The sequence below is a fragment of the Sorex araneus genome, chromosome X, assembly GCF_027595985.1.
Source record: "Sorex araneus isolate mSorAra2 chromosome X, mSorAra2.pri, whole genome shotgun sequence".
In the NCBI taxonomy this organism is placed as follows: Eukaryota; Metazoa; Chordata; class Mammalia; order Eulipotyphla; family Soricidae; genus Sorex; species Sorex araneus.
This window is the reverse complement of record NC_073313.1, coordinates 262,598,373-262,624,853: the sequence shown is the minus strand read 5'-3', so window position 1 is coordinate 262,624,853 and position 26,481 is coordinate 262,598,373.

The window sequence follows — 26,481 nt, the reverse complement described above, 5'->3', positions numbered from 1 at the left end:
CATCAGATGGTTTTCCCCAGACGGAGTGACCTAATGGAGAGAGGAAGAAACTTTTATGAGCTGTCTCAGCAGTTTCTTCCTGCTATTCCTCCTTAATACTGCTCTTCCAAGTGACTCACCAAAAATAGCTCCCACTAAAAAGACTTATTAGTCTTCCATTTTGAAGGAAATGTCACAAAATTTGTGTGTGTGTGTTTAAAAAGGACACACACACAAAGTTTTACAAAAGTTTACTAAAGTTTTACAAAAGGAATGACTAGAATCATATGATATGCCAATATTTTTGGAATGTGATTGAACTTATTATTTAACAAGAAAGAATGAAGAACAACAGGGCAAGAACGCTGGCTAAGAGGTTCAAATACCTGCCCTGCAAACATGAGGCTACAAATTCAATTCCAGGTGCTTGTCCCACATGTGTTAAACACAGTTCTAGGGGTTCTGCATTAGAACCCCTGGTGTTGGAACAGAATTTGCCATATTCAACAGGTATATAGCCAGGTACATATGAATATTCTGACTATAGTGTGTCAACCAGGCAAGGATGAAACCAAGATATGCCCAACTGCCAGAGGTAACCACTGTGTGTGCAAGATGAACATGTGTGCAAGGTAGAGTGCGTGACTCCCAAAGAGCCCCACAGCTGTGTGTGAGAGTGAGTGTGTGTGTGTGTGTGTGTGTGTGTGTGAGTGAGTGAGTGAGAGAGAGAGAGAGAGAGAGAGAGACTCCTGAAAATCATAACAACACAGATGAAAGGGGGAAAAACAAAAATGCCAAGAAAGTTTCCACTTTCAGAGGCTAAGAAAAGTAGCAGAAACATCTCTAGAGGAACAGCACTGCATAGATCAGAGGAGAAATTAATGAAGAATATAAGTAAACAAAAGACAAGAGATATTGAAATATCTGAGTCATTTCAAGTCTCAGTGTGCTGAAAAATCTAATAAAGTGGGATTACCTTTGAGAGAACAAGGAACCACCGACACCTTGCACTGGAAATCTGAAAAGAACTGCAGCCATAGTTTTCGTACAAAATAATGCCATTTTGTTCTCTTAATACATGCTTGAAATTTAGTAAAGTAGATAATTTAAAGTTATTTTAAGACTTTTGGAAATATGAATAGAAATACAACTATGAAAGAAATAAAACTCAGTAAGAATTGCCATCTTTTCTTATGTCCTCAGGTTTTCTGGCTCTAAAAAATTTAATTCTGAATTGCTACAGATATTTATTTAACTGATTATTCTCATACTATTTAAACTATTCTAGAACATAGGGAATATGAAAATTTTCCAAATTAATTTTCAAAAATTAATAGGAATTCAGGATCCAAAATGGGTAATAAAGGGACATAAATAAATTCAAAGGCTGATTTTAGTAATAGACATATACAACATTCCAAATGATGCAACTAGTCACTCAGGTAGAAAAAAATATTGTGGGTGGTTCATATCAGTGACTCTGAACTCATTGAACTTTTAAAACCCTTTAAGTAATAATTTGCTTTTAATAGCTAAGTTGAAAACAACGATGCTGGGAAACTAAAGTAAAAGTAGGAATTGATATAAAACAGGCAACTGTAAAATTGGACAAAATGACACCAAAAATCAAACCCAGTCTGTCTCATAGAATTAACATTGGGTAAAGTATAATTATTAGAATAATGTTAAATGGCATTTTTAACAGTATTGTAAATCACAGACTATCAATCAAGAAAAAATAAAAGAAAGGAAAATGTTCAAACAAAGGGGAAATCATGCTTTATTGTGTAAATTAAAGCATAGGCAAGATTGGATTGTCTTAAATGTTTATGAATTGAGGAGTTGCTAAAGTTTACTGTGTAGATTTAGGAGAAAACCACTGCTACAATATTTGAAACAGTTGGAAAAGCAATTCAGCAATTTTATTGTGGTAATCTTTGAGATTCCATGGGACGTCAGGAGACTGCGTGGCCGCCCACCAACTAGATGGCCAGATTTCTTCGTCAAATCTCTGAATGAACAATTTGAGGCTCTTCCTATTCCTGGAGTGAGCAGGTATCATTGGACTGCACTAGCTCACGACAGGGACAAATGGAGATGTTACTGGCACCAGCTTGAGCAAATCGAAGATCAATGGGACTACAAGTGATACAAGTGAATCTTTGAGATGCCTATTCTTTGGTCTACTTATTCTATATCTCAGAAAAACCTATGTAAGTAAAAAACAATCTTCAGCGATGGAAATACAGCAATAATGTCCAGAGATAGTATCATGATCAAAAGCAAGAATTCAGGGTCCAGCTTCTCTGAGTTAGAAAGCTTGCTGTGTTCTAGAGTCTGGATGAAGGACTTCTCTTCATTTCATTTCCTTCACCTGTAAATCATTTTATATTCATGCACCTTGCGGATCACTTACATTGTGTTAAATAAGTGAATATAAGTAGTTTAAACTTAAAACAGGGCCTCTCATATGCTTGCCAATAGGTAGATGTTTTCTACTGATAAATTTATCACCAGTATTACTGCTAATAAGAAAGAAAAAAGAAACTATTCAATATGATAAGGGGAATGAAGACTCATCTGTTAAATGGCACTTTAAAAAGATGTCTCAAGAGATAACACTAAAAATGCTAAAGCTATAGTGTTCATAAAATAAAGAAAATGACAGATTATCAATATATTATTCTATGAACATTATACAGACTAGATTGTCAGTGCATGTGAAAAATGGAAATTCATGGGCTACAGAGATGTTATAGAGTTAAGGTACTTGTCTTGTACATGGTCCACCTGGTTTAATCTCCAGCACTCCATATGGTACCCTATGCACTGCCAGGAGTGAACCCGAGCACAGAGCTAGGATCACAGCTGGATGTGGCTCAAATGAACTCTCCCACCAACAGAAATATATACAAAAATTTATCATGTAATACTGAAAGGGGGGATTTTTAACCTATTTTCCTTTTCATTCTGTTCTTGTATAATTTTACTTTTTTTTTTTGCTTTTTGGGTCACACCTGGCGATGCACAGGGGTCACTCCTGGCTCTGTACTCAGGAATTACCCCTAGCAGTGCTCAGGGGACCATATGGGATGCTGGGAATGGAACCCGGGTCGGCCGAGTGCAAGGCAAGCGCCCTACCCGCTGTGCTATCACTCCAGCCCTAATTTTACATTTTTTAAATTAAATTATGGCTTTGTTTTAGCATGGATATTGATATTGAGCCTCTCACTATTCCTCATTCAACTTGAAAACGGGCAGTCTTAGGCTTATAAATTCAGATCAGGAACTAGTGTTGGTGAAATCATGATTTCCTTTGGGCTATTACCCTCACACTGGAATAGCGTCTGTAGAATTAGCTTGGCATGGCCATGACAATTTCTGGCGAGTTTCTGTTATATTGTCATAACCAAATTACTCTCACTGCTAAGAGTCACACTGCTATATCATGCCAGTGGCTTATTTTTCAATGCAAATTTTGAGCTATTTTCATTTCCATATGTTTTGTTTGCTTTTTATTTGGGGGGCCACACCCAGCAGTGCTCAGGGATCAATCACTCCTAGTGGTGCTTGGGGGACCCTCTGGAGTGCCAGAGATCTAACCTGGGTTGGCCAGGTGCAAGGCAAACATTCTACCTGCTGTACTAACTCTCTACCTCTCCTTGTTTTTGCTTGCCACACTGCAAGTGGATGAATGGTCCATTTCTATTTGCTTATCTTTTCTTACAGACATATTCCACCCACCAGCTTTTCAGAACAGAACTACTGCACTGTCTATATTTCTGAGACTCTGGGTTCGGTTTTGTTCATGAATTGTGTGTGGTCTGGGTGACATGCTTTGGCCACTCAATGAAGAGACGAGATAGCTTTTCATGAGCTTTTCACGTAGCTGCCCTGACAGTTCAGCTCTAAGCAGTATTGACTAAATTTGGATCCAGGGACAGGTCTATGTCACTTTTCTCTTCAGGTCGATTGGAATACCATCCCCTGGTGCAAATGGAGAACTTCTTTGCATTCAGCAGGCAGCGTTCTAGCTGATTTCCACGCGTCTCCTAGAGATGAACACTTGTAACCAGAAGAAAATGGGTTCAAGGAGCAGCGAGGGTCCTTGGCTTTGCATTAAACGGTGTTTTATGAGCTGCTCAGTGTGTGCTTCCATTTGGGCTCAGCAATTCCAGAGACGTGGCTCATCTCCCCTTGTATCGATCGTCGGCAATTGGAGAGCCTTATAACTCTTCTTTAAAAACTTGCTGTGAATTCAAACAGCTGCTGCACACACAGGCGGGTGACAGAGCCAATTTGGCTTCCTGGGAAGAGTGATACCAGGGTTTCCTGGAGAGGATTAGAGAAGCATGTCTAATCTAATTGTCTCCCAGTAATAGAGTCACTTTCAGACACAGTCTTCTGATGGAATCCGGTCCTGGCTAACTCACTTCCACTGCTGTGGGCTTGGAAAAAGTGAGACAGGTCTGAGAGAGTACTTCTCAACACCTGCCCGGGCTGGTGTGTTCTAAAGTCTAGAATCAGGTCTACAGTGGGTTATATATTTGAAGAGGTCCACAGGCATAACCATTCTGATATTAATTTGTTATTGTTGACTGGGGGCCATACTCAGTGATGCTCAGGTGTTACTCGTGACTCTGTACCCAGGAATCACCCGTGGCAGTGCTTAGGAACATATGGAAGGCTGGGGGTCATACACGGGGTGGCTATATGCCAGGTAAGCGCTGTGTTATCCCTGTACCCACTGTAATATTGCTCTGGCCCCACTATTCTGACATTAAAAGGACAAAATTGGGGGCTCCACATGGCTAAGCCTAGTTTGATCCTGGCACCCCATATGACCCCAAAGCAAAAAAGCAAAAAAAAAAAAAAAAAAAAACCATTGTACACCTCACCTTGCAGCAAAATCCTCTTCTGTGATTGTGTCTCACGGAAATCTTAAGTCACCTTCCAGGTAAATAAAAAAAAAGAAAAACAACAAAATGAAATTAAGAAATGACACTAAAAGGAGAAATCTTGCATGTTAGCTTCTCTGTGAGGAGTTTTAGTTTAAAGCCCTTGATCCACTTGGTTCCATACCCTTTAACCTTTTTCAGATTGATAAAAGTTTATCAGTAGCAAGCATGCTCAGTTTTCAACATTTACTCTAACTAGTAGGAAATTACTTTGCACAAGTGCCTTCATATGGCAGCCTTGGAAGTGCTGTTCCCTATTCTTGTGAAAGGCAAGAATCTGCAACAGTGAAGTTCAACTTCAAGGTTTAAATTTTAAATTAATTTTTGAATCCCCAAGTCTCTTAGTATTTTATTTCTCATTTCTCAAACAGTGGATAGAATGTGGACTCATTTTGGTGTCTGTGACCTGCTGAATGGATATATCACTTTTCTATGTTTGTGATTTAAAAAGAAGAGCAAAACTGTAAATGGTTGCTTACATAAGAGAAATCTTTTGCTGGAGCAATAGCACAGCAGGTAGGGCGTTTCCCTTGCACGCGGCCGACCGGGGCTCAATTCCCAGCATCCCATATGGTCCCTGGAGCACCACCAGGAGTAATTCCTGAGCGCAAGCCAGGAGTAACCACTGTGCATTGCCGGGTGTGCCCCCCCTCCCCCAAAATGAGAAATCTTTGGTCTCACAGTTTCGGATGTGAAAAAGCCTCAAATCAAAGCATTGGCAGGGTTGACTCCTCCTGAGTCTTCTGAGGAAGAATTGTTTCTGGATCTTTCTCTCCAGCATCCCAACAACCATCTTGCGGTTCACAGCATGCTCTGTCTCCCTGCGTGCCTGTCCATGAACCCCCTTTCTGTAAGACCACGAGGCAGCTAACCCGGGTGCCATTCCCAGGACTGGGTCTTCACTCAGTTCTCTCTGTAAAGATGCTATCTCCACAGATCTCCGCATTCTGAGATAATAGAGAAGTCTCTGTATTTCAACGTATGAAGTGGGAGCCAGAGCGGGACACCCGATTCAGGCCATGCTACAAGATTTCAGTGAGACGTTTCTCTTCCTGTGATCCAGGGTGGGCTGAGACACCTTCCTCCAGAGACCACTTGCTCACTTCACCTGGGCTTCCTCTGGGGCTGGTTACTGATACCTTGACAGAAATACCTACTTAGGCTGAGGAAACACAGACCCTGGTGAGCATGTGCTTACCCAGACATGTCTCAAATTCCTCCCCGCATCTCTCATGCCACAGTGGGCCTGCACTCCTGAAGTGATAACTGTTGCCTTCTCCTCCTTCTCTGTTCCATTCAAGATGAGCCTAATGAAATGACAGCAGTTTTGCCTGATGCTTAGGATTGTCTTTTTTGGCCACAGAAATCACGAATCATGAATCATGAAATCCTGTTGATCATCGATTTCTCAAGCGGGCTCAATAACCTCTCTATTCATCCTATCCCTGAGATCTTAGAAGCCTCTCTCCACTCGGCCTTCCCAATTTTGCTGCATTGGAGGCTCTTTCAGGGTCAGGGAATGAGACCCAGCTTGTTACTAGCTTTGGCATATGAATACACCATGGGAAGTTTGCAAGATTCTCCCATGTGGGCAGGAAGCTCTCAGTAGCTTGCCAGTTTTTCCCAGAGGGAGAAGTAGGTTATAAAATATCTCCTGGGAGCTTGCTTTTAAGTCTCTGGATGTTGGCCGTTGATGCGATTACACACACCTGGGTTCTTCTGCCGGTACCTTCATGCATGAGGCTTGTCTGAATGTGTGGAGAGGGGCCTTGAGCATGGCTGTGGCTAGGTTTGGGGCGGGGAGGGAAGCTCTGCTTGGAGCGGGGAGGGAAGCTGGAGCCCATCCCCTCCAAAGGGCCCCCTGCTTTTCCCCTTCATTCTAATTTACTATTTTTCACTCAGAAACCTTTAGCAACATCACTGATCAAACCATGAGATTTTCATTGGCTCTAAAAGCAGAATGGAATGGGGTAATTGGTGGAGCACTAGCATCTCAGGCCAAGAGCTAAAAAAAAAATATTGATGCTCAGCAATGCCTCCTAATGTGATGGAGAACTTGATGGCCTTGCCTTCGAAAGCGGCAGACGTACTGCTTGAAGGCCTCCAAGTCCTAGACAGTACTCTTCCCAGTACTGGATGTCAGCCTGAGTTCTATTGTCCAAGGGAAAGCTTGAGTAAAGGCTTTCATAGATGAAAAGTCAGGTGATAACCCTATTCCTGGCAAAGACCACCTTCTCAGACAGCATTTGACCCGATCGCCAGGCCTCTGCTTCAGTGTTTGAATTTGCTTTAAGGACGTCCGGCTTCTGTCTGTCTGATTTTAGATGCTGTGCCTATGCCAGGACATATGCAGAATCTTGACCATATCAGGAGAACACTCTGCCTGTGAACACAACCACTGTGTAGCTCCAGTAAGATGCCAAGGGATGATAATTCCAGTAACTCACACCTAAACTTCAACCCACCCATTGAGTTTTGAAAGTCAAAGTCTGACTGTAAGCTCAGGTTGCACCCATCTCTGAAAATGCAGTCTAACTATACTGTTCATCATTGCTTACTGAAGTTCAAGCGAGAGCCCTGTGCCTCAAGCTCATCTCTCTCACTTGCTATGTGATCTTTGATACACAAATTCTATTCTTTCATTCTAATAGTTCCTAGCCCTTCACAAAAAAGCTGGAGTTTACCAGGAGGTTGACTCCATGGCTAGGAGGCTGGACTCACATTCTGGGGAAAGGGCAACTCAGAGAAGGGATCACCAACTATAATGTAGTCGAAGGCCATGTGGGAGAAGGGAGTTGCGGGCTGAATGAGGGCTAGAGACTGAGCACAGTGGCCACTCAACACCTTTATTGCAAACCACAACAGCTAATTAGAGGGAGAGAACAGAAGGGAATGCCCTGCCATAGTGACAGGGTGGGGTGGGGGGAGATGGGATTGGGGAGGATGGGAGGGATGCTGGGTTTACTGGTGGTGGAGTATGGGCACTGGTGAAGGGATGGGTTCCCGAACTTTGTATGGGGGAAGCATAAGCACAGATGTGTATAAATCCGTAACTGTACCCTCATGGTGATTCATTAATTAAAAATAAATAAATTTAAAAAAAAATAAAAATAAAATAAAAGATGCCATGTTGAAAAAAAAAAAGCTGGAGTTTGAGGAGGGTCCATGAGGAGTATCTATCTCTCTTTCTCGTCTGAGTCCGTATTCAAATGGAACAAAAAGATGGCCGACCAAGATGCTGTCCTAACATACAATAATGATGGTTTTAGAACAATGGTGCATATGGTTGAGGGCAAATGAGGTTTGTCAAACTTGATTCCATAATTTCATAGGTTTACCTACCAATTGCTTCATGCCTGGACCAACAAGGGTTTTCCCGACTCAGTGGATCCTGTTGCTGTAACACTTACATGGAACATGGTAGAAGAGACTGACCAATACTTCCTTGACACAGGAGTTCTGAGAAGCAACAGGAGACCAAGCGCTGGACCATACACGTCCAGCTCTTCTCTGAACCTCATCAGGAAGAGAATGTCATGCTTATAGAGCCCTCCCATTTGGAAGGCCCATTTGGAAGGGACCTTAGAAAGACAAGAAGCTTTCATATGCTCACCCCTCACCAAAAGCAAATTAGATACAAGAAAAAGACACTTTTTTACCTTGCACTTTAGTCATCTTTATTAACATGTTCTTTGCTTTGCTCCACATACTACACCATTGGCTAGAGCAATAGCACAGCGATGTTTGCCTTGCACGTGGCTGATGTGGGTTCGATTCCTCCGTCCCTCTCAGAGAGCCCGGCAAGCTACCGAGAGTATCTCACCCATATGGCAGAGCCCGGCAAGCTACCCGTGGCATATTCGATATGCCAAAATCAGTAACAACAAGTCTCACAATGAAAACGTTACTGGTGCCCGCTTGAACAAATCGATGAACAATGGGACGACAGTGCTACAATGCTACTACACCATTATGTGCCTGCTAGGGGCACTACACAAGTCCTACCCTGTAGCACACCTTGTTGATATAAAGGGTGGCAGAGTCACATAAGAGAATGGCTGATGTGGCTTTTATTTCAGGTCTTTGTCTTTTGTTAGAGTATCTGGGATGAGGGGAGGGGCTCACAGAGAACCATATTCTTGAGAGTAAGCAGCGCATCATATTTTATAACATAAAACAAAATTTACATGGATTTTGAGCTTTTCTTCCAGTACCTAAAGGGATGCACAGTCTCTTTCCAATATTGACAGAGTTCCATCTCATGATTTAGCACTGGGGAAAGCATTTAAGTATGCGGGAGGGGCAGGGGGAAAGTAACTCAGGTCAGATCAATCATGGATGAGGCCCACTTTCTAGCAAAGAATCTTAAATACCATGGCATTCAATTATTTCATTTGTAAATGCAGACACAATTACGTTTTTCTACCTCAAAAGGTGGATGTGGGGAGTGCTTGAGATAATATCTATTTCAATACAGAGCTGGCTTCTATAGAGTAGCTCTGTCTGCTCTCTTTTTCCTTTCATTCATTTATCCATTCAGATGGCCACTAGGTCACTTGTTTACCGATAATTCACTTCCATGTATCTTTCGGCAATGGTTTTGTATATAAATTCTCTAAGTCAGCATAATAAACACTAGAGCAATTCATTACCAATGTCAATAACCCAAATTCATGGCTGCATTGCATTAAAAGCATTTGGAAGTATGAAGCAAAATTAAATTCTTGAGAATGTCGCTGACACTGGTATTAATTATGGAAATTAATAGAATGGAAAGGATGTAAAGAATTTAATTTCTTTTCAGCAGTATCAACACATATACACATTGTTTAGGAAATTATTTCTTAAAATTATATCCAATATAATAAATATTTAACAGCCATTTTAAATGTTAATTTACATAATAGTTTCCCTATAATTATATAAATCATAAAATATTTAATATGATAAAAGTTATTTGAACACACAGGTCCTGTACTGTTATTTTGAATCCTTTATAGATTTACTGCAAGTTATAGTGTTCAAGTTTTAGAGGCATTCACATAATTTGGAAAAAAATAATACAGACTTCTCAAACTTGGATGATTCCCACTGAATCACAGCAAGCAGCGGGGTCTCACCAATACAAGACAGACAGATAAGTCAAACTCAAGACTGAGCATCATTTCCAGGGGCCATTGTGACTGGCAGTGGTTCTGCATAGCTCAACCTCAAGGAGGTTGCAACTGCACAAGCAGGTAAACCCTGGTCTTAGAGATGCATTATATAGCTTAGCATAATTAAGTGGGCCAAGACCATGAATAGTAAATCCACCATCCAGGAAGCAGTGGCATGTAGGATAACATTGCTTTGTCCTTTCTCCCTTGCCGCAAGGAGCTTAGGTTTATCAGGTTACACCCATCACAGAGCTCCCAAGTCACTCCCATTCCATTGTTTATTTGTAACCTCTTCTCTATGCTTTCTTCCCCAACCGGTCTATCACCTTTTCCCCCTAATCAGTTAACTTGTAAGGTCAGATTCCTCAGAAATCTATGATTTTACATGTATGAGTGAAATACTGCCTTTCTCCTCTCTTTGTGTCACTTGAAGAGTTTACTTTAAAGCAATGTCCTTTTTGTATAGACACAGGAAGACAGCTAATATTATGCCTTTGTAACTTGGGATTTAATTGGGTTTGAATATTATTCATTCCTGGGCATCTGCTTTCTCGACTTAAGCCTCAGTTTCCCTTAGTTCCTAGCACCCCAAAAGCAGAGTCCTGACTAGGGACTAAATGGACCCAGGGCAAGCTGTGAGCTACTCTGACCTAAAATGGGCCAGGCCAAAGTGCCACGATACTCAACTATAAATTGAGAGCAGGTCATGGACAAATGCTGTCATCATCCAAAAGTAATGACGAGATTAGGACTCTGCTAGGGATAGGAAAAATTAATTCAGCCTGAGCACTGTAGTCTGAGATCAGATGACCCCATGAGAGCAATTCTATAAACTTAATGTATCTTTTACTGTGTCCACACAAAATGAATAATATTAAGAAGTAGGATTAAGATGTATGTTTAAATGATTGTTGGACTAAGGAAAGGAGAAACACACCTCTAGATGGTATTTCGCCCTTAGGCGGGTCATCTTGTTATCTGAAAATCTATCCTAGAAGCAGCATCCCTTGAGGGAAGAACTTTAACCCTATTGATTGTGTGACCACTCCTATGTGTAAACCCCAATCCCAAATGCTTGGGGATTTAACTAGGTTGTAAGAGTGGGCTGGGGGATGGGAAGCAGAGAAGAAGGAGAATGATGAGAGATCGAGAAGTTGAATGAAGTAGCATGGGGGAAGGAGAAGCAGGAGGAGAATCAGAGGAGAATGGAGATGGGAATGGAATAAACAGCAACTGAGACCCCCCAGCCTGGCCCTCGTTCCTTCCTTTGCCTGCCCATCTCCGTTGACCTCTCCAGTGTGGGGGAAGTGGCGTGAGACTACTTAACGTGGGCGGCGGGAGAGATAGAGCACCGCTGCCCCGTTGTGATTACACGGTGGCAGGAATATCTGTGGGCATCAGCAGGGTTGCCACATGGCTTTGGGAGATTCTGACTGTTCCTTCTTTTCCTTTCATTTTAGGCGGGGATTGTGGGGCCTCCCAAGCAGTGCCCAGGGGCTTCAGAGGCCACTTCTACGCTGACTGTGACTGGGCTGGATGGGTCAATACGTGGGTCCAGCAATGTAGAACTAACTGCTCAGGTCCAGAGGTGCTTGGGGCCCCCGGGGCTACCCTAAGCAGTGCTCAGGAGGCCTTGTGGCCCTTGGGATTGAACTTGGGGCCTTATGTTTGTGCTCGCTACTCAGGCCCTTCAGATCTTTGATACATCTCCCTGACTCTAATTCTGTCCATCCTTTTTACTGCCAGGATGCTCCAGCCAAGTATTCTGTAATGAAGCTCTTCTTTTAGAATCCTACACTGGAAGTGTGGCCTGAGGCGCTTTGGACCAGCACATGGCTTTCCAAAAATTGCCTGGTCCAATTTCCATGAGTAATGAAGAGACTCATCAAATTGGGTTTTGCCTTAACTTCCGGTGGCTTTGGCCGCGATGTGAGGTTTGAGAAACCCCATAAAGATCTTAGTCCCTGAAAGATCCTAGGGTTCTTCGATGGTGTCTGCTGCAAAGTTCCTAAGTCAGGTGGTCATTATTTCAATGAGACTATCTGAGGTGTTCAGGGAAAGGAAACAGAAACTCAGATAATAATTAGTGGAGTGAGGGGGGCACACAGAGGTGGAGAGGGCAACACAGTGATTTGGGGGGGAAAGTGCCTTGTTCTAGCAGTTACTGGGATTGGTGGATGGGCTTTGAGGAACGTGGTGGGCAGGTTTTCAGGGCACTGTCTACTAGTAAGCACAGTGACTGAGTCTTCTTTGGTGCTGACTGAGACAAGGGATATCATCGTGGAAGCTGGGGGATGAGGAATTTCATGCTTACAGAAGTCACCACTGACAGTATCCAAAATGTGTATGAGTGACACAGTGTAGACTGAAGAGATGAGTTTTGCAGGCAGGAAAGATGATCTGTTCCCAACAGTGGCTGGCCACTGCGTGACTTGTTTTCATGTACATTAGCTCTCACAAAGCTTTTGAGGAAAACAGTCATGTCATGGGATTTTATTCAGATCAGAAAATATGAGCGCTGGGTTCCAGTCACGCAATTAATAAAGAGCAAAGTCAGAACTTCATAGACCTGATGACTCTGGCGAGCACTTTTCAAACCATCCCCCCTGTCATATTTTGTGGATGCTGTTTTGCACAGCTGTGGAGTAGGGATGTAGCGGGGTTGGAAAGTAGTCTGCATGAACTGCTTAGTTCTTGGAAAGAGGTCAGAGTTCTGGTGGTATTCAAGAAGGAAAATTTGCATAATCATGGAGAATGAAAAGGAAGCACAGTTAGGAAAATGACTAGTTGTGTGAGATTGTGCAGTCTGATCAACTTCATGTGTCAGATAATTAGGGGTATAATAGCAGTATTTGTTTTATTTATTGAAAATTAAATAGTGCACTAAATATTTTGACCCATGTCTGTTCCATGGCAAATAATTTAACACTTTTCCCATCACGATGGAACAGTGATGGCGAGAGCGATTTAAGGCCAATATTATTTCTCTGTCATTATTTTTTAAATCCAGATTTATGAGCTAAAGTTTACTTTTGGTGGGAAGTGATAGAAATTCAGACTGAAGGTCAACTCCACCACTTTTACTTTCCCCTTATCCTAGTCTCCTTTGGGTTTTTAAATTATTATTTGAATGTTCCAGCCCTATGTTGGGGCTGGAGCTATAGCACAGCGGTTGGGCGTTCGCCTTTCACGCGGCTGACCCGAGTTCGATTGCTCCGCCCCTCTGGAGAGCCCGGTAAGCTACTGAGAGTACAGAGCCCACACAGCAGAGCCTGGCAAGCTACCTGTGAGTATTGGATATGCCAAAAACAGTAACAATAAGTGTCTCAATGAGAGACGTTACTGGTGCCCACTCGAACAAATTGATGACCAACGGGATGACAGTGATTGATTTAAATGATATTTATTTACTTGTGTATTAATTTTTGGATCATAGGCAGTGGTACTGAGGGCTTACTCCTGGCTCTGTGCTCATGAATCCTGCCTGGTTGTGCTCAGGGGAACATGCAGGATGCCAGGGATCCATCCCATCCTGGGTCTTCTGCATGCAAGGCATCACCCTACTTCTGTACAATCTTTCCAGCAGCATGCTTTGGGGTTTTTAAATGCTTTTAAAAAATATGATTGGATTTCTCATGGAGCACACTTCCTGCACATAATCTCAGAAGAAGATCTGTCTCAATGGAATCAATGAATGCAGTGATTGGGCTGTGGAACTGCTCCTGTGAAGAGATGGAGGAGCTATGGAACCATCCAATAGCTTCACTACTGTGTATGGACTGGAGTGATAGCATAGCGGGTAGGGCGTTTGCCTTGCATGAGGCTGACCCAGGTTTGATTCCTCCGTACCTCATGGAGAGCCCATCAAGCTACAGAGAGTATCCCGCCCACATGGCAGAGCCTGGCAAGCTACCATGGCGTATTCAATATGTCAAAAACAATAACAACAAGTCTCACAATGGAGACATTACTGGTGCCTGCTCAAGTAAATCAATAAACAGCGGGATAACAGTGTAACAATGCTATAGTACTACTGAGTATGGATAGATGGAAGGAACTCAAAAAAAAAACCTACCAAGGAAATATTAGCTACTATGCTTCAACCTTATATTTCTATATTTGGTTTTAATGACAGATAAGTGCTTTAGATAATGTTTCAACTTAAATTTGATATTGGATCAGCAGTGTGCATTAAGAAGTTTCAGACAGATCATTATGGTGGGGATTATTGTGGATAAAAGCATCTTCTTGCATGAGGCACTTTATCTGCTCCTATTAGTGAGTAGCCAGGCAGTCTTTACCTCCCAATACTCAGACCTAAAACTGCAATTCACACATACCACAGCTCACTTCATCGCACTTGCACTACCTTGCTAATGGAAACATTGATTAAACAGCAAAACTCCAATAACCAACTACAAGCACATTCGTTTAGTCTGTGTTTGGGTCACATGCAGCAGTGCACAGGACTTAACTCCTGGTGATGCTTGGGGAACCATATGGGATGCCAGAGATCTAACTCAGGTCAGCAGTATACAAGGTATACAAGACAAGTGTCCCATCCACTGCACTATCTCTCCTACCCACTGTGTCTCTAGCCCCTGCAAGCACATTCTTTGAGTGATATTCAATACCTCTAGTTCTTCACTTTCCCAGAGCATGGACTATCTTTGTAATCAGAATCTGGTGGTAATCTCTGTGGGACACAGTCTTTAGATGCTTTTTCCTCTCTTACTTTCCTTTCCATGGATTATTTTACAAGTGAAAATTTTGCATGGGGTTCAGAAAGAAATATAAATCTCTGCAGAGTCTGTGTTATTAACTCTGGGTCATCAGAGAGAGGAGTGTGCCATGGTAGGATGGGTTAGACACTTTCCTACGGCATATCAAACAACAACAACAAAAAAATGCAGCTAATTAGAAAAACACAAACTCTTTCCTTTTTTTTCTCCCACATAAACTTGTATTGAATATATGCAACTACCAGGGACTGCAGATTTTAAAATCTACTTGGTCGAATTTAAAATCTACCAATACTTGGTAGAATTTAAAATCTAATTAAAAGGGCTGGAGCAATAACACAGTGGGTAGGGCGTTTGCCTTGCATGCCGCCGACCCGTGTTTGATTCCTCCATCACTTTTGGAGAGCCCAGCAAGCTACCGAGAGTATGACACCCACATGGCAGAGCCTGGCAAGCTATCTGTGGTGTATTCAATATGCCCAAAACAGTAACAACAAGTCTCACAATGGACACGTTGCTGGTGCCTGCTCGAGCAAATCAATGAACAACGAGATGACAGTGACAGTGTAGACAGTGCTACTTGGTATTAAGTCTTATATCAAGAGGTACGAGTCTGGGGTGGTAGGTAGGGCTTGGTAATGTCATCAGAGCAAATGACCACTCTGAGTGTTAAAAGTAGGTAAAGCGATATACATGAAAACCTCTCAGTACTTATATTGAAAACCATAATGCCAAGAAGGAAAGGGAGAGAGAGAGAGAGAGAGAGAGAGAGAGAGAGAGAGAGAGAGAGAGAGAAGAGCCTGCCATACGGACAGTTGGAGCTGGGCCAGATGGGAGGTTGGCAGGAGAGAAAGTGGGGGCACTGGTGGTGGGAAATGTACACTGGTGGAGGGACTGGATACTGGAACATTGTATGACTGAACCCCAATCATGAATAATGTAACTGGTTCCCACGGTGATTCAATTAAAATAAATAAAATAAACTAAAGAGGTTTTAATTATTCATGTTTACAATAAATCCATTGAAGCAAAAATAGCAGGATCTGTACTGCATGGGCAGGAGGGGGTGCGTGTGATAGAACAATTGGAGAAGTGTAGGGGAAATCAGCTAAATACTATTATTTATTTATTTTTATATTGAATCACCATGTGGAAAATTACAATGCTTTCAGGCTTAAGTCTCAGTTATACAATGCTGAAACAACCATCCTTTCACCAGTGCACATATTCCACCACCAAAAAAATCCCATTATACCTCCCATTCCCCCACCTACCCACCCCCGCCTGTGTAACTGATAAATTTCACCTTACTTTCTCTTTACTTTGTTTACATTCAATATTTCGAGAAAAAACTCACTACTATTGTTAGGAGTTCCCCACTAGAGTCAGATCTGCTGTGAAGAAATATGAGGTCACGTGGCCGCTATCGCTGGCGCGCGGTTTTGGATTTCTGTATTTTAGCAACTAAGTCCAGGGAAATTTCTCCCAGAAATTGGATCATTGCAAGCTTGTATCTCTCATTAGTGGTCCTCATAATAGGGCGGTCGCCACGCCCTTCCCCCCCTCGCGCCCTCTCCCCACACCGCAAGGAAAAGGCAAGAGAGAAAAACCTTTCCCATCCTTAGTTCTCTTTCTGGAGACATTTCTGCAAGGAGCTGCCGGTACCAAAAGTAGTTTAGCTGGCCTCTGGAATCACGCTCGTGCAGCTGCGGTGAGGCCGTACACGTGTGGCAGCCAGGATCACATCTCGGCCGAAATCAGCTAAATACTAAATGAAGTCATGGAGACACATCCTCAGCCACACTCCAAGCAGAGTCTGTCAAGTTGTAAAATCGCTGAGTGGGATGGAGCCTATCATTGATTGTGAGTTAGCGTGAAGATGGTGGGAACCATTATCTCTCCTTTCAGAGAGGGTGCCCGAATCACCCCATCCCCTAGGGTTGATTTATTTTTAATTTTTAAATTTAATTTAATTTAATTTTATCTATTTATTTATTTTGGATTTTTGGGTCACACCCGGCAATACACAGAGGTTGCTCCTGGCTCTGCACTCAGGAATTAACTTCCAGTGGTGCTCGAAGGACCATATAGGATGCTGGGCATCGAACCGGGGTCGGCCACATGCAAGGCAAACACCCTACCCACTGTGCTATCCTCAAGCCCCTGTTTTTTCATTTTATAAATTAGTTCACAATATTTGATTACATTTAATATTCAAACACCAATCCCACCACCATTACACCTTCCCACCACCAAATTCGGGATGTTCCCATCCCAAGCCCCAATCCATGTCCCAAAACACAACAGAAAGAATATAGTTTTCATTGTCTGTTATGAAGAACTGCTGAACATGCTTACAAAAAAGTGTTCATATAGGAAACTGTGAAGACTGCTCGATTTGGTAGGAGCCATTAAAACATTCTATAAGATATCACTAGCATGTTTGTTAAAGTTTGGGTGATGTGAGCTTTCGTATATATAGTTGAAAGTATGTATATATGCATATATATATATATATTTATATTTCCCTCTATGATTTGTTGCCTACTGTCTGAACCCCATCAAATATGGTGTGGTAATTATGGAGAATGGGTAGGGAGTGTCTTATGATGTGTCCAGGAATATGTTCACTCATATGTGAGGCTCGGCCCGAGCATTGGGGAGCAGCCTGGAGCATGGCAGGGATTGGATTGAGGAGGATGGTTGCAGGGGCTCAGTCTCTTGGGCCAGAGAGGGCTCTTGCCCACCCCCTTCTGGGATGCCCTGAGTGAAAACAGCCTGGCGTGGAGTCCAGTGGCATGGCTATGGGGGCCTCATGTTATGCTCCCTTCTGGGAGAAGCAGCCGTGTGATCTGGAGGGTGGCCCATGACGAGAGTATCTAGTGCCGGCAGGAGGTAGCTTATGGGAGTGATGCCCGGGTCACTGGTCGCCTGAGACTGCGGGGAAACAGGCAGAGGATCTATGCTCCTGGGTCCTGTTGACCCCAGAGTCCAAGGTCACAAAGTTCCGCATTAGCCCAAGTTTAATTTTATGATACACATTTAGCATTCACTTCGTTCTGCAGACTTTCTGAACCCAAGCTCTGCGGCCATTTTGTTGGGGCCTGCCCTTCCCAGGCCTAATTGTTCATCTTTCTACTGGACTAAGTTAGTCTCCTGAGAGCATCTAAACACTTATTTCTGCCCTTGAATTAGCCAGAGTTAAATTTGGTTGTTCTTTTCTTTTCTTTTCTTTTTTTTTGGGGGGGGGAAGTGACTTTCTCATAGTTCATGTTGATGCCTATAGGCCCTTGAGATTTAGCCTCATTCATTAATCACTGTTACTGTCACTGTCACTATCATTCCATTGTTCATCCATTTGCTGGAGCGGGCACCAGTAACATCTCCATTGTGAGACTTGTTGTTACTGTTTTTGGCATATCGAATACGCCACGTGTAGCTTGCCAGGCTCTGCCGTGAAGGTGGGATACTCTCAGTAGCTTGTTGGGTTCTCCAAAAGGAATTGAATGCAGGTTGGCCGTGTGCAAGGCAAATGCCCTACCCACAGTGCTATCGCTCCAGTCCATTCATTATTCAATTGAAAAAAATCAATTTTCAATTTATTTATTTAAATTTTCAATATATTGTACTCTTGGGCTAACTTAAGGCATAGTTCCAGCACAGTAGATATTAGCGAAGTCATCAGAGTTGTCCTCAGCTAATTATTGGGCAAGAATAATAGTCACTTACCTAGACTTGCTTCTGCTTAACCATCATCCCGGCACCTTGCAAACACTGTTCCTGCCAGCTTGTTCTATACCAAAAGGCTTTTTGTAGAATTGGGTCATCTTTGTTTTATCCTTGTTTTCTGTGAGAATGCCAGCCAAAGGATTGAAGCCAAATTGAACCAATTAAGTGGCTAATAAGCCAAATTCATCCTAGAAGGTCTGTCATGCTGGAGACAAATTCCTTGCATTTCAGATAGCAAAAGTGAAATGCTAAGCTCATTTAACAGCATGGCAGGTGAGTTTTCCATTAGGGGTGCTCAGAGGCCAGTGCTACCTGGGGGTGGATTCAGAAGCTTCTGCACATGCAGGCAAAGTCTTTTCCAATCTCTGCTTATGCTTGGGGTATTTGCGAAGAGACTACCTAGGTAAGCACTGAGAGAATTTTTTAAAAAGAAATTTCTAAATCCTAATTGAAATTAATATGTTAAACTGTATCATGTGCTTTGGGAAGTATTGAATTTTCTCATCATCATTTTAGTTGAGCTTAATTTTTTTTAAATATTCTTTTCTAACAAAAAGCCTTTCTCTTTTCTATGTCCACATAGTTCTTTCAGCACTGCCCTTGTAGTTAATTAACTTAATTTCCTCCTGACTCAGGGTTTAAGTTGTTCTCAGGTAATCCACTGTAAGTAATAGAAAAAGGTATGGTGTTAATATTATAGCATTTGGCATCCTTTTTCTCTTCATTTGTGACTCTCCAGTAGCTAATTTTAAAAATTGGCCTCAAAATATCTCTAAGAATAAATGCATTTCCCCTGAAATATGTTGCTCCTTTATATTTATTTTTATATCACTGCTAGCCTGTCTTGCTGTTGAATTTTTCCTTGCCTTGTAACTTTGCCCTGTTTTTTTTTTTATCATTTATTTCTCATCATCATTCTCTTAAAAAAAAAAAAACACCTTTTCCAGGCCAACGAGGCAAAAGGAACTGGCTGCTCTGATGGTTCTTGTTTTAACAACACAAAATCTTGTGGCAGCAGAGACAGAGCCTCACTGGAAAAGTATTTTGCAGTTGGCATGACTAAGGAAAATGCTGAATACAGGAAATATAGTTTGGGCATGAGTCGGGCTCATAACACTTCAAAACACTGCCTTATATTTCAACATATATAATCTCCAGTAATACCAATGAAACATGTGTTTTTTAATCCATTGCAGAGTGTTTTAACTGTAGTTCTTCGTGGGTCATTTTTGGTGGAGGCTCCTCAATTGAGTGACGGGAACTTTGGCTTTGAACTTGGCTCCCAATGGTGTTTCAGTGAAGACTTTATAAAAATTGGACTGTATCAGACTTATTTGTGTATGGAACATGACCTGAACATCCATTTAGCTTCATGTCCCTGGACAAGCTTAAATTCTTATTTTCTGGGTCTAAGTAGTTTCCCAGGAGGTGTTGCATTGTACATGTCAACACATAGAGAAAGACCGGAAAATTTTGGTTTTTATTGTTGTACTAAATTGTAACCATGATAAATTATCCCATCACTGGGAATTATCTACCACTTGTATGTATTTTCCCATAAAAGCAAAATCTAAGTTGATCATTTTCTTATTTCTAAGCTAGTTAAAAAATGTCATTGGAAACATCTTGAATTATGATTTCTGGGTCTAGAGATGACTGTGACAGAAGAGAAAGTTCAGCCTCTTTTTACTCAGTGTTGCTACTTGGTGTCCTCCTTGATTCTGTTTATTTTAATTCATCACATAAAGTTCAATAACATATCCCATTGCTTCTATCTTCTCCTCTGGGTTATTTCATGACCTCCTGACAGGTATCACTACCTCTTCCTTAGTCTCCCAAGACCTATTCTTGGTAAGGCCCTTGGAAGTTCAAGAATATTCTTTCAAAAAGAAATTTAGAGCATGGGTTCTCATCTCCTTAAATATGTACCCATACTCTCTCTTCTCTCTCTCTCTAACTAAGTTTCTTGATCTAGCTAACACACATTCTTTTCAATTAAAAAATCCACCTGACAATTATTTTGCATGTGTGTGGATCCGTGTGCATATGTCATATATGTGCACCTATGTGAGTGTATATAAACAAATTAGATTTATGCCTTTTGAGCCATCTTGTTGGCCTTCTCTGCTATTTGAAATTGGAACTTCCTATTTGCTGTCAATTTGTCTCATGTGGTTTGGGCTTTCATTGACATTTCAACGAAGGGTAATTATATTGAAAAATCTTTCCAAGTACAGTAGCTTATTGCTAGATCTTTTGAATTTTGGTTCTGTTTTTGCCTTGTTGGTGTTAAAACTTCTATTAGTTATCAATCCCTGTATTTCAGACCACTAAGTTTTGGAACAAAAATGTTAGAAACCTTGATTTTATATAGTTGCTTACAATAGGTTTTCAGGCTTATAGTGTTCCCACCTTCATTTCTACCATCTCATGCCCTACCCTTCCAATACTCCTAAGGTCCTTGTTTTTCCTTGACAGATACATTTTTATGTTTCATTGCTGTAGTCTGGATCTCATGCCTATAGGAGTGTTGGATTAGAACCCTCCCTCCCCATTTACCTCTCTGTTGAGGAATTTAATTATATTCAAATATGAAAACATTAAAAACTTTTTTTTTTAAGTAAGGGCAAAAATGGATATGGAGCTGGGTTGTGTAGCACTCACAGGCCAGCGCTGAACACTAGAACATGAAATAATGTAACTGTTCACAGAGCTGGGTTATTATCTCCAGCTGGATGGTCTTAAAGATGTGGGACTATATGCTCAGGTGATGGGGCCTTTAGGAGCTATTAGTTTTAGCATATTGGTTTTAGCTTTCATTTCTTATTTAAATGTTTTATGATAAACACTGGTATTAATAGACAAACACATGCATCCTAAAAATAATAATGAATACTTTGAGGATGTAATGGATATTTTATTAATAAAATTCTTGATGAATGTTTACTGCTGTTAAGAACAAAACATTTCCTTCCCTCATAACAGAGAACAGATTATTTATAATTAGTTCATTGGTAAGAATGCTTTTTATCTACTGTTACATTTATGAGGACATTAGCTGTTGGAGTACTCTATTTTTAAGACATTTTTGACATAGTCAGACTTATGTGCTGCCTGAACTATTGAACTCAGCTCATTCATCCTTAGCATACTTCGCAAGGTTCTTTAGTAAGCATTGTAGATTTGGCATAAAAATAAACCAAGAATTTAATTGTAATCTCAAGATGTTATGGTCAATTGGAAAAGAAACAGAATAGCACGGGACAAAAGTTTTGAGGATTCTTATTTTAGTAATCAGTTTCCACAAAAGGCATGAAACTTCATATTTTAATGGTCAAATTGTCATTCACCTGTGGTTATGCTTTCATTGACATTTTTTAACAGGAAAAAATGGTCTGAGTGATTAATTGCAGGATAACTAGAAAGAAAATATTTTTTCACAGAAAAGTGTGGCCTACTAGCTAAGTGAGGTGAATGAGTTTCAAGTTAGAGTTATTTGGCATAAGATTCAAAGACAAAAGACTGATGACACTTTGTCCCTTAAATGTAATGTGGGTCTGAATTAGTGGAACCATATGATTTTCTGTCATTTTGTGCACCTCTTATCTTCACCAAATTGGGGGATTTTAAATAGGCAAGTGAATTGTAAGTATTAGAACCACAGTTTGTCAAACATCTTCAGTGTTGAAAAGTTCTTACCCACCCTCTGCACTCATTTACCATTTGGTTAGCTTTTGTGGACTTTTAAGGCAACTAACAAGGAAGAAGCATTAGGTAATGTTGAACCCAACTGTCAAATGCTTGTGATCTGGGTCTCAGCTTGTCTGATTGTATTTTCCAATCCTTCCCCATCCTCATTACCACACACTTTCACCTTTATTCCTCAGCATCTTTACCAAACTAAGGCTTGATGAACCCATTTCATATCTTTATTTTTCCCCTAGAATTTCTTCCTAATCTTGCTTCGCTTGTGAAGTCTGACATACCTTTTTGAAAGTATAATAAATCCACCTCCTGTTATGGTACTAACAGCAGAAGAAAAAAGCATGGAGTTGTCTCGTTCCAATTTAATGTATACTTTTTGATTTATCACAAAGGTCTGCATAGTTCTAAGGGAAATCAAGTGTCAAAATTTTTTCTAAATCTACATTTACCTAGACAATTACTAGCATCCTTATTCTCCAAGAGTAGAATATTGTGGCAAGATATAGGTAATGTAAGTCTTCAAAATGTCCATGCTTTATTTAGTTTGCGTAGAGTTTTTTTCCCTTTATACACTTGTGACCTATAAGTTATCCTTCTCAGATATTTTATTGTGTTCAAAGTTTAATTCAACATATTTCCACAAACTGTCTAATAATATATCCTTTTTTATGTTATGGGTATAATTCAATTTCTGTCTTTTGAAAACTCTGCTGGAGTTAGAGATTTATTTTGTATTCTACTTACAGAAAATCATTGGAAAGCCGTGCAAAACTATTAAAATGGGCAGCGGGATGATGTGAAAGGATTATTTCATGATTCCTAAGGTTAGTCCATAAAAGTTCTAGAGCTTCCATGTAGGATTTCTTAAATGTTTTGTCTCCTAATATTTATTTCTGAGACCTAGATTCACAAAGTGTCACACAAAGTGCCAACTACAGAGACTCACAAATGAATCTCAGAACTGGACAGCTTGCTGCAGGGATGGTTCTAGACCACGCACCAGGCTGATTTCACTGGGACACTTCAGATGGAAGCAGGCATCCTCTCTCTCTGCCTGACGAACCCCAGCAACCCCAAACCTCCAGAAACCAATCGCTACCACCCTCAGGGGTGATCTTCACAGCTCATCCTGGGACTCCACTGAATAAATCCACCGAAAAACCCAGGTATTAGGGACGAGTGACTGAAAATGCCAGGTCTCAAGGGCTCAAGATTGGGTCGTCCCTTCCCACCTCTCTGCCCTTCAGGGTCCTACTGTCATGCCCAGGAACTGCCTCCGGGTACCATTTAAGTGTATTAACAACCATGATCCAGAGACTCACATATGAATTTCAGAACCAAGTAGCTCACTGCAGGGATGGTTCCAGACCCCAATTATTTTAATTGTTAGAATCCTAGGAGTGGCCACACAATATCTCATACTACTTATTTTTTGCTTTTTTTCAATTACTGTGAGACAGACCCTTATAGATTTCTTATAATATTCATAGCAAGCAATACAAAATAAATTATCTTGCATCTGCCTTTGGGGCAGGCTTAAGTGGTGGTGGGACACTTCGAAATAATGGTGATGGGAAAAGTAATAGTGGTGGGACTGGTGTTGCAATATTGAATGTAATCAATTATTGTGAACAACTTTATGAAAATAAAATTTAAAAATTAAACAAAAAAACACATGGAAAAATAAGGCATGCATATTCAGATGAATATTCCAAAGGAGCGTGGCCTTTAGGTTACCCTAGTATAGATGACAGGAATCTCATGGAAGTACTACCCTAGTGGTTTCCAAATCTACTGATTTGGTTTATTCCTGGTCAACTTAATCTTGTTAGGTTTCTCCAGACATTACGAGAAGCCCCATCCTCCTTTGATATTCCTGGATTCTTGTTAAAGTATCCAGGAGTACACTGAATAGTCATTACTTATACAATGTGTTTTATAAGTGTAGTGTAAGTGTTGGATGGTAAAATTATATTATTATAATAGGACCTCTTACTAAAGGCAGGATGCTTACTTAACAAAGACTTTAAACACACATTATTTTGTTCTCTTCCATTATGTTGAAAATATTTAATGAGTGTTTTTCCTTCTCTGATTGTAAAAATTTCTGGAATAAAGATATGTTGGTTGGTTATTCACCATGTAAAGCTTTTTTTTTTTTAATCATAAAATGTTTCTCTTTTTCCTGATTTTTCTCTAGTGTTCAGAAGCCTGTGGCTGTTTTCTGTCAATAGTGTCTTCAGGTTTCTGTTAACAGCGCTGGGCAGCCTGCTACTGTCTTATCACTTAGCCTTTATAGACGGTCTCTTTTCTGCTTGCTGCTAAGATTGTCCCATTGACATACTGGACCTTCATGATAATACATTCATGTCTAGAAAACTCTTTCTTGGTCCATATTATATTTTCTACATGTAGAATCCAACTTTTTGGTGTGTTCTTTGAGTTAAGCTGTTACCTTTACAAGTATCCTTTCTTCTTCATTCTTTCTTATTTTCTAGAACATTATTATTTACTATCTTGATTTCCTTTTCCATGTTAAATACTGGTATCCTTCTTCAGATATTTATTTTCCTTTATGAATTCTCTCTAAATATTCATAATCTACTACTTCAACTACAAAAATCACTTATTGATAATTTTCAAAATTGTATTTTTCATTTTAAAGGTCAAGAGTATTTTTTCTTTAAAGCTCTATTTCCTTGATTATTTCATACTGTTATTTATCTTATTGTAAATCTACCTTTTTATGCTTAGTAATTTTATACTTAGTAATTCTGATTTGTAGTATCTTGCATCTTTTAAAATGTTCAAAGAATTTTAAAGAGGATATCGATAATGACTGGAGGTTAGTGAAAACATTATCTTTGAATTTTGGGAAAATGTTTAACCACACATTCAATTTCTTTAACTACACATTATATGTGTTAATACAAAAAAATAGAAAGTATGCCTAATGAACTATTGAATTTCCTAATGAAACTATTGAATTTCCAAATGATATTCAAGCAAAATACTTGAATATCAACTTGCTTCTCTTAGTCATGCATCAAGAGATGCAAAAAGAGAGAGGAGGGTGCAGTCAATAAGGAAATGTTTTTCTTTCCAAGAAAAATTGAATAGAAATATAACAAAACCATGACTTCCGCACTTGATAAATTTGTTTCACATTCTCAGTCTCTCTTTTCAGGCAAATGATCCTGAAAATAAGAAAAGACCTGTAGACAAAGACCAAAGCCAAGCACTGACATAAGATCAGGTCAGCGGTATGAAGTTAAAGCTTCTTGTATGTTATATGAAACACTCCGAATGGTTCCCTGGGGATCTTTTCAAATGAACAAATGCTACGGATCATCTGCAACATACACTTGGAAGGATGTCTCCATTAAACACAGGTTTTTAGACTTTAAGGAAACTATGCCCTAGTAACCTTGCTGCAGAGGGGCCTTGGGTACAGAAAAGCACAAAGAGATTGATCTTAAAGAGATTTGTTTTCTTTTTAGCTGAGTTAACAACAAACATGATTTATGCAAATTTCACAAAGCTTTAAAGAAATTGTACTGGCAGGAATACCATTGATTTGGACTAAAAGAAAGGATCGGTAGAAAATGAAAGAGGACTTTGACATTTGGAGTCCAACATGTAGAAAAGGTGATGTGAAAATCCTTCACCTAAATCTTGTTTTTCAAAGGAAATACAGAACGATCTCGAGTCTGGAATCAAGACTGGAGAGGGTTTAGTTTAGTGACAGAACAATGTTTATTCCAGTTCAATTTCCACCTTCAAGACTAGATTGTCAGTTAAAGGGGCTTTACAAGACAAAGGTCTACGCAAAGGAGTCGCTTAGAGGCTTAGTAGATTGACTTTGTTTCAGGGTTTATTTAATTCCTTTCCAGAGGCACACCAACTGGACCTGTGGCTTACAGACATAGCTTCATTTTCCAGAGTAGGGTTCACATTTATCAAATCAATTTTATTGATTTGAAAAATAAGACTTGTGATTTAATACTTTTAATAAGAAATTATTGTCACTGGTACTCAACAACTCAAGGACTATAATGAGCAGAAAATTGTTTGTTGGCAAAGTCTTTATTACCATAGCGGACATCACTAAGTCCCCTTAGTAAATAAAATCATAAAAAAATTGCACAAAATTAATGAGAAACATGGCATTTCTTTTACTCTCATTCCATCAGCTACCACATTCCTCTAATA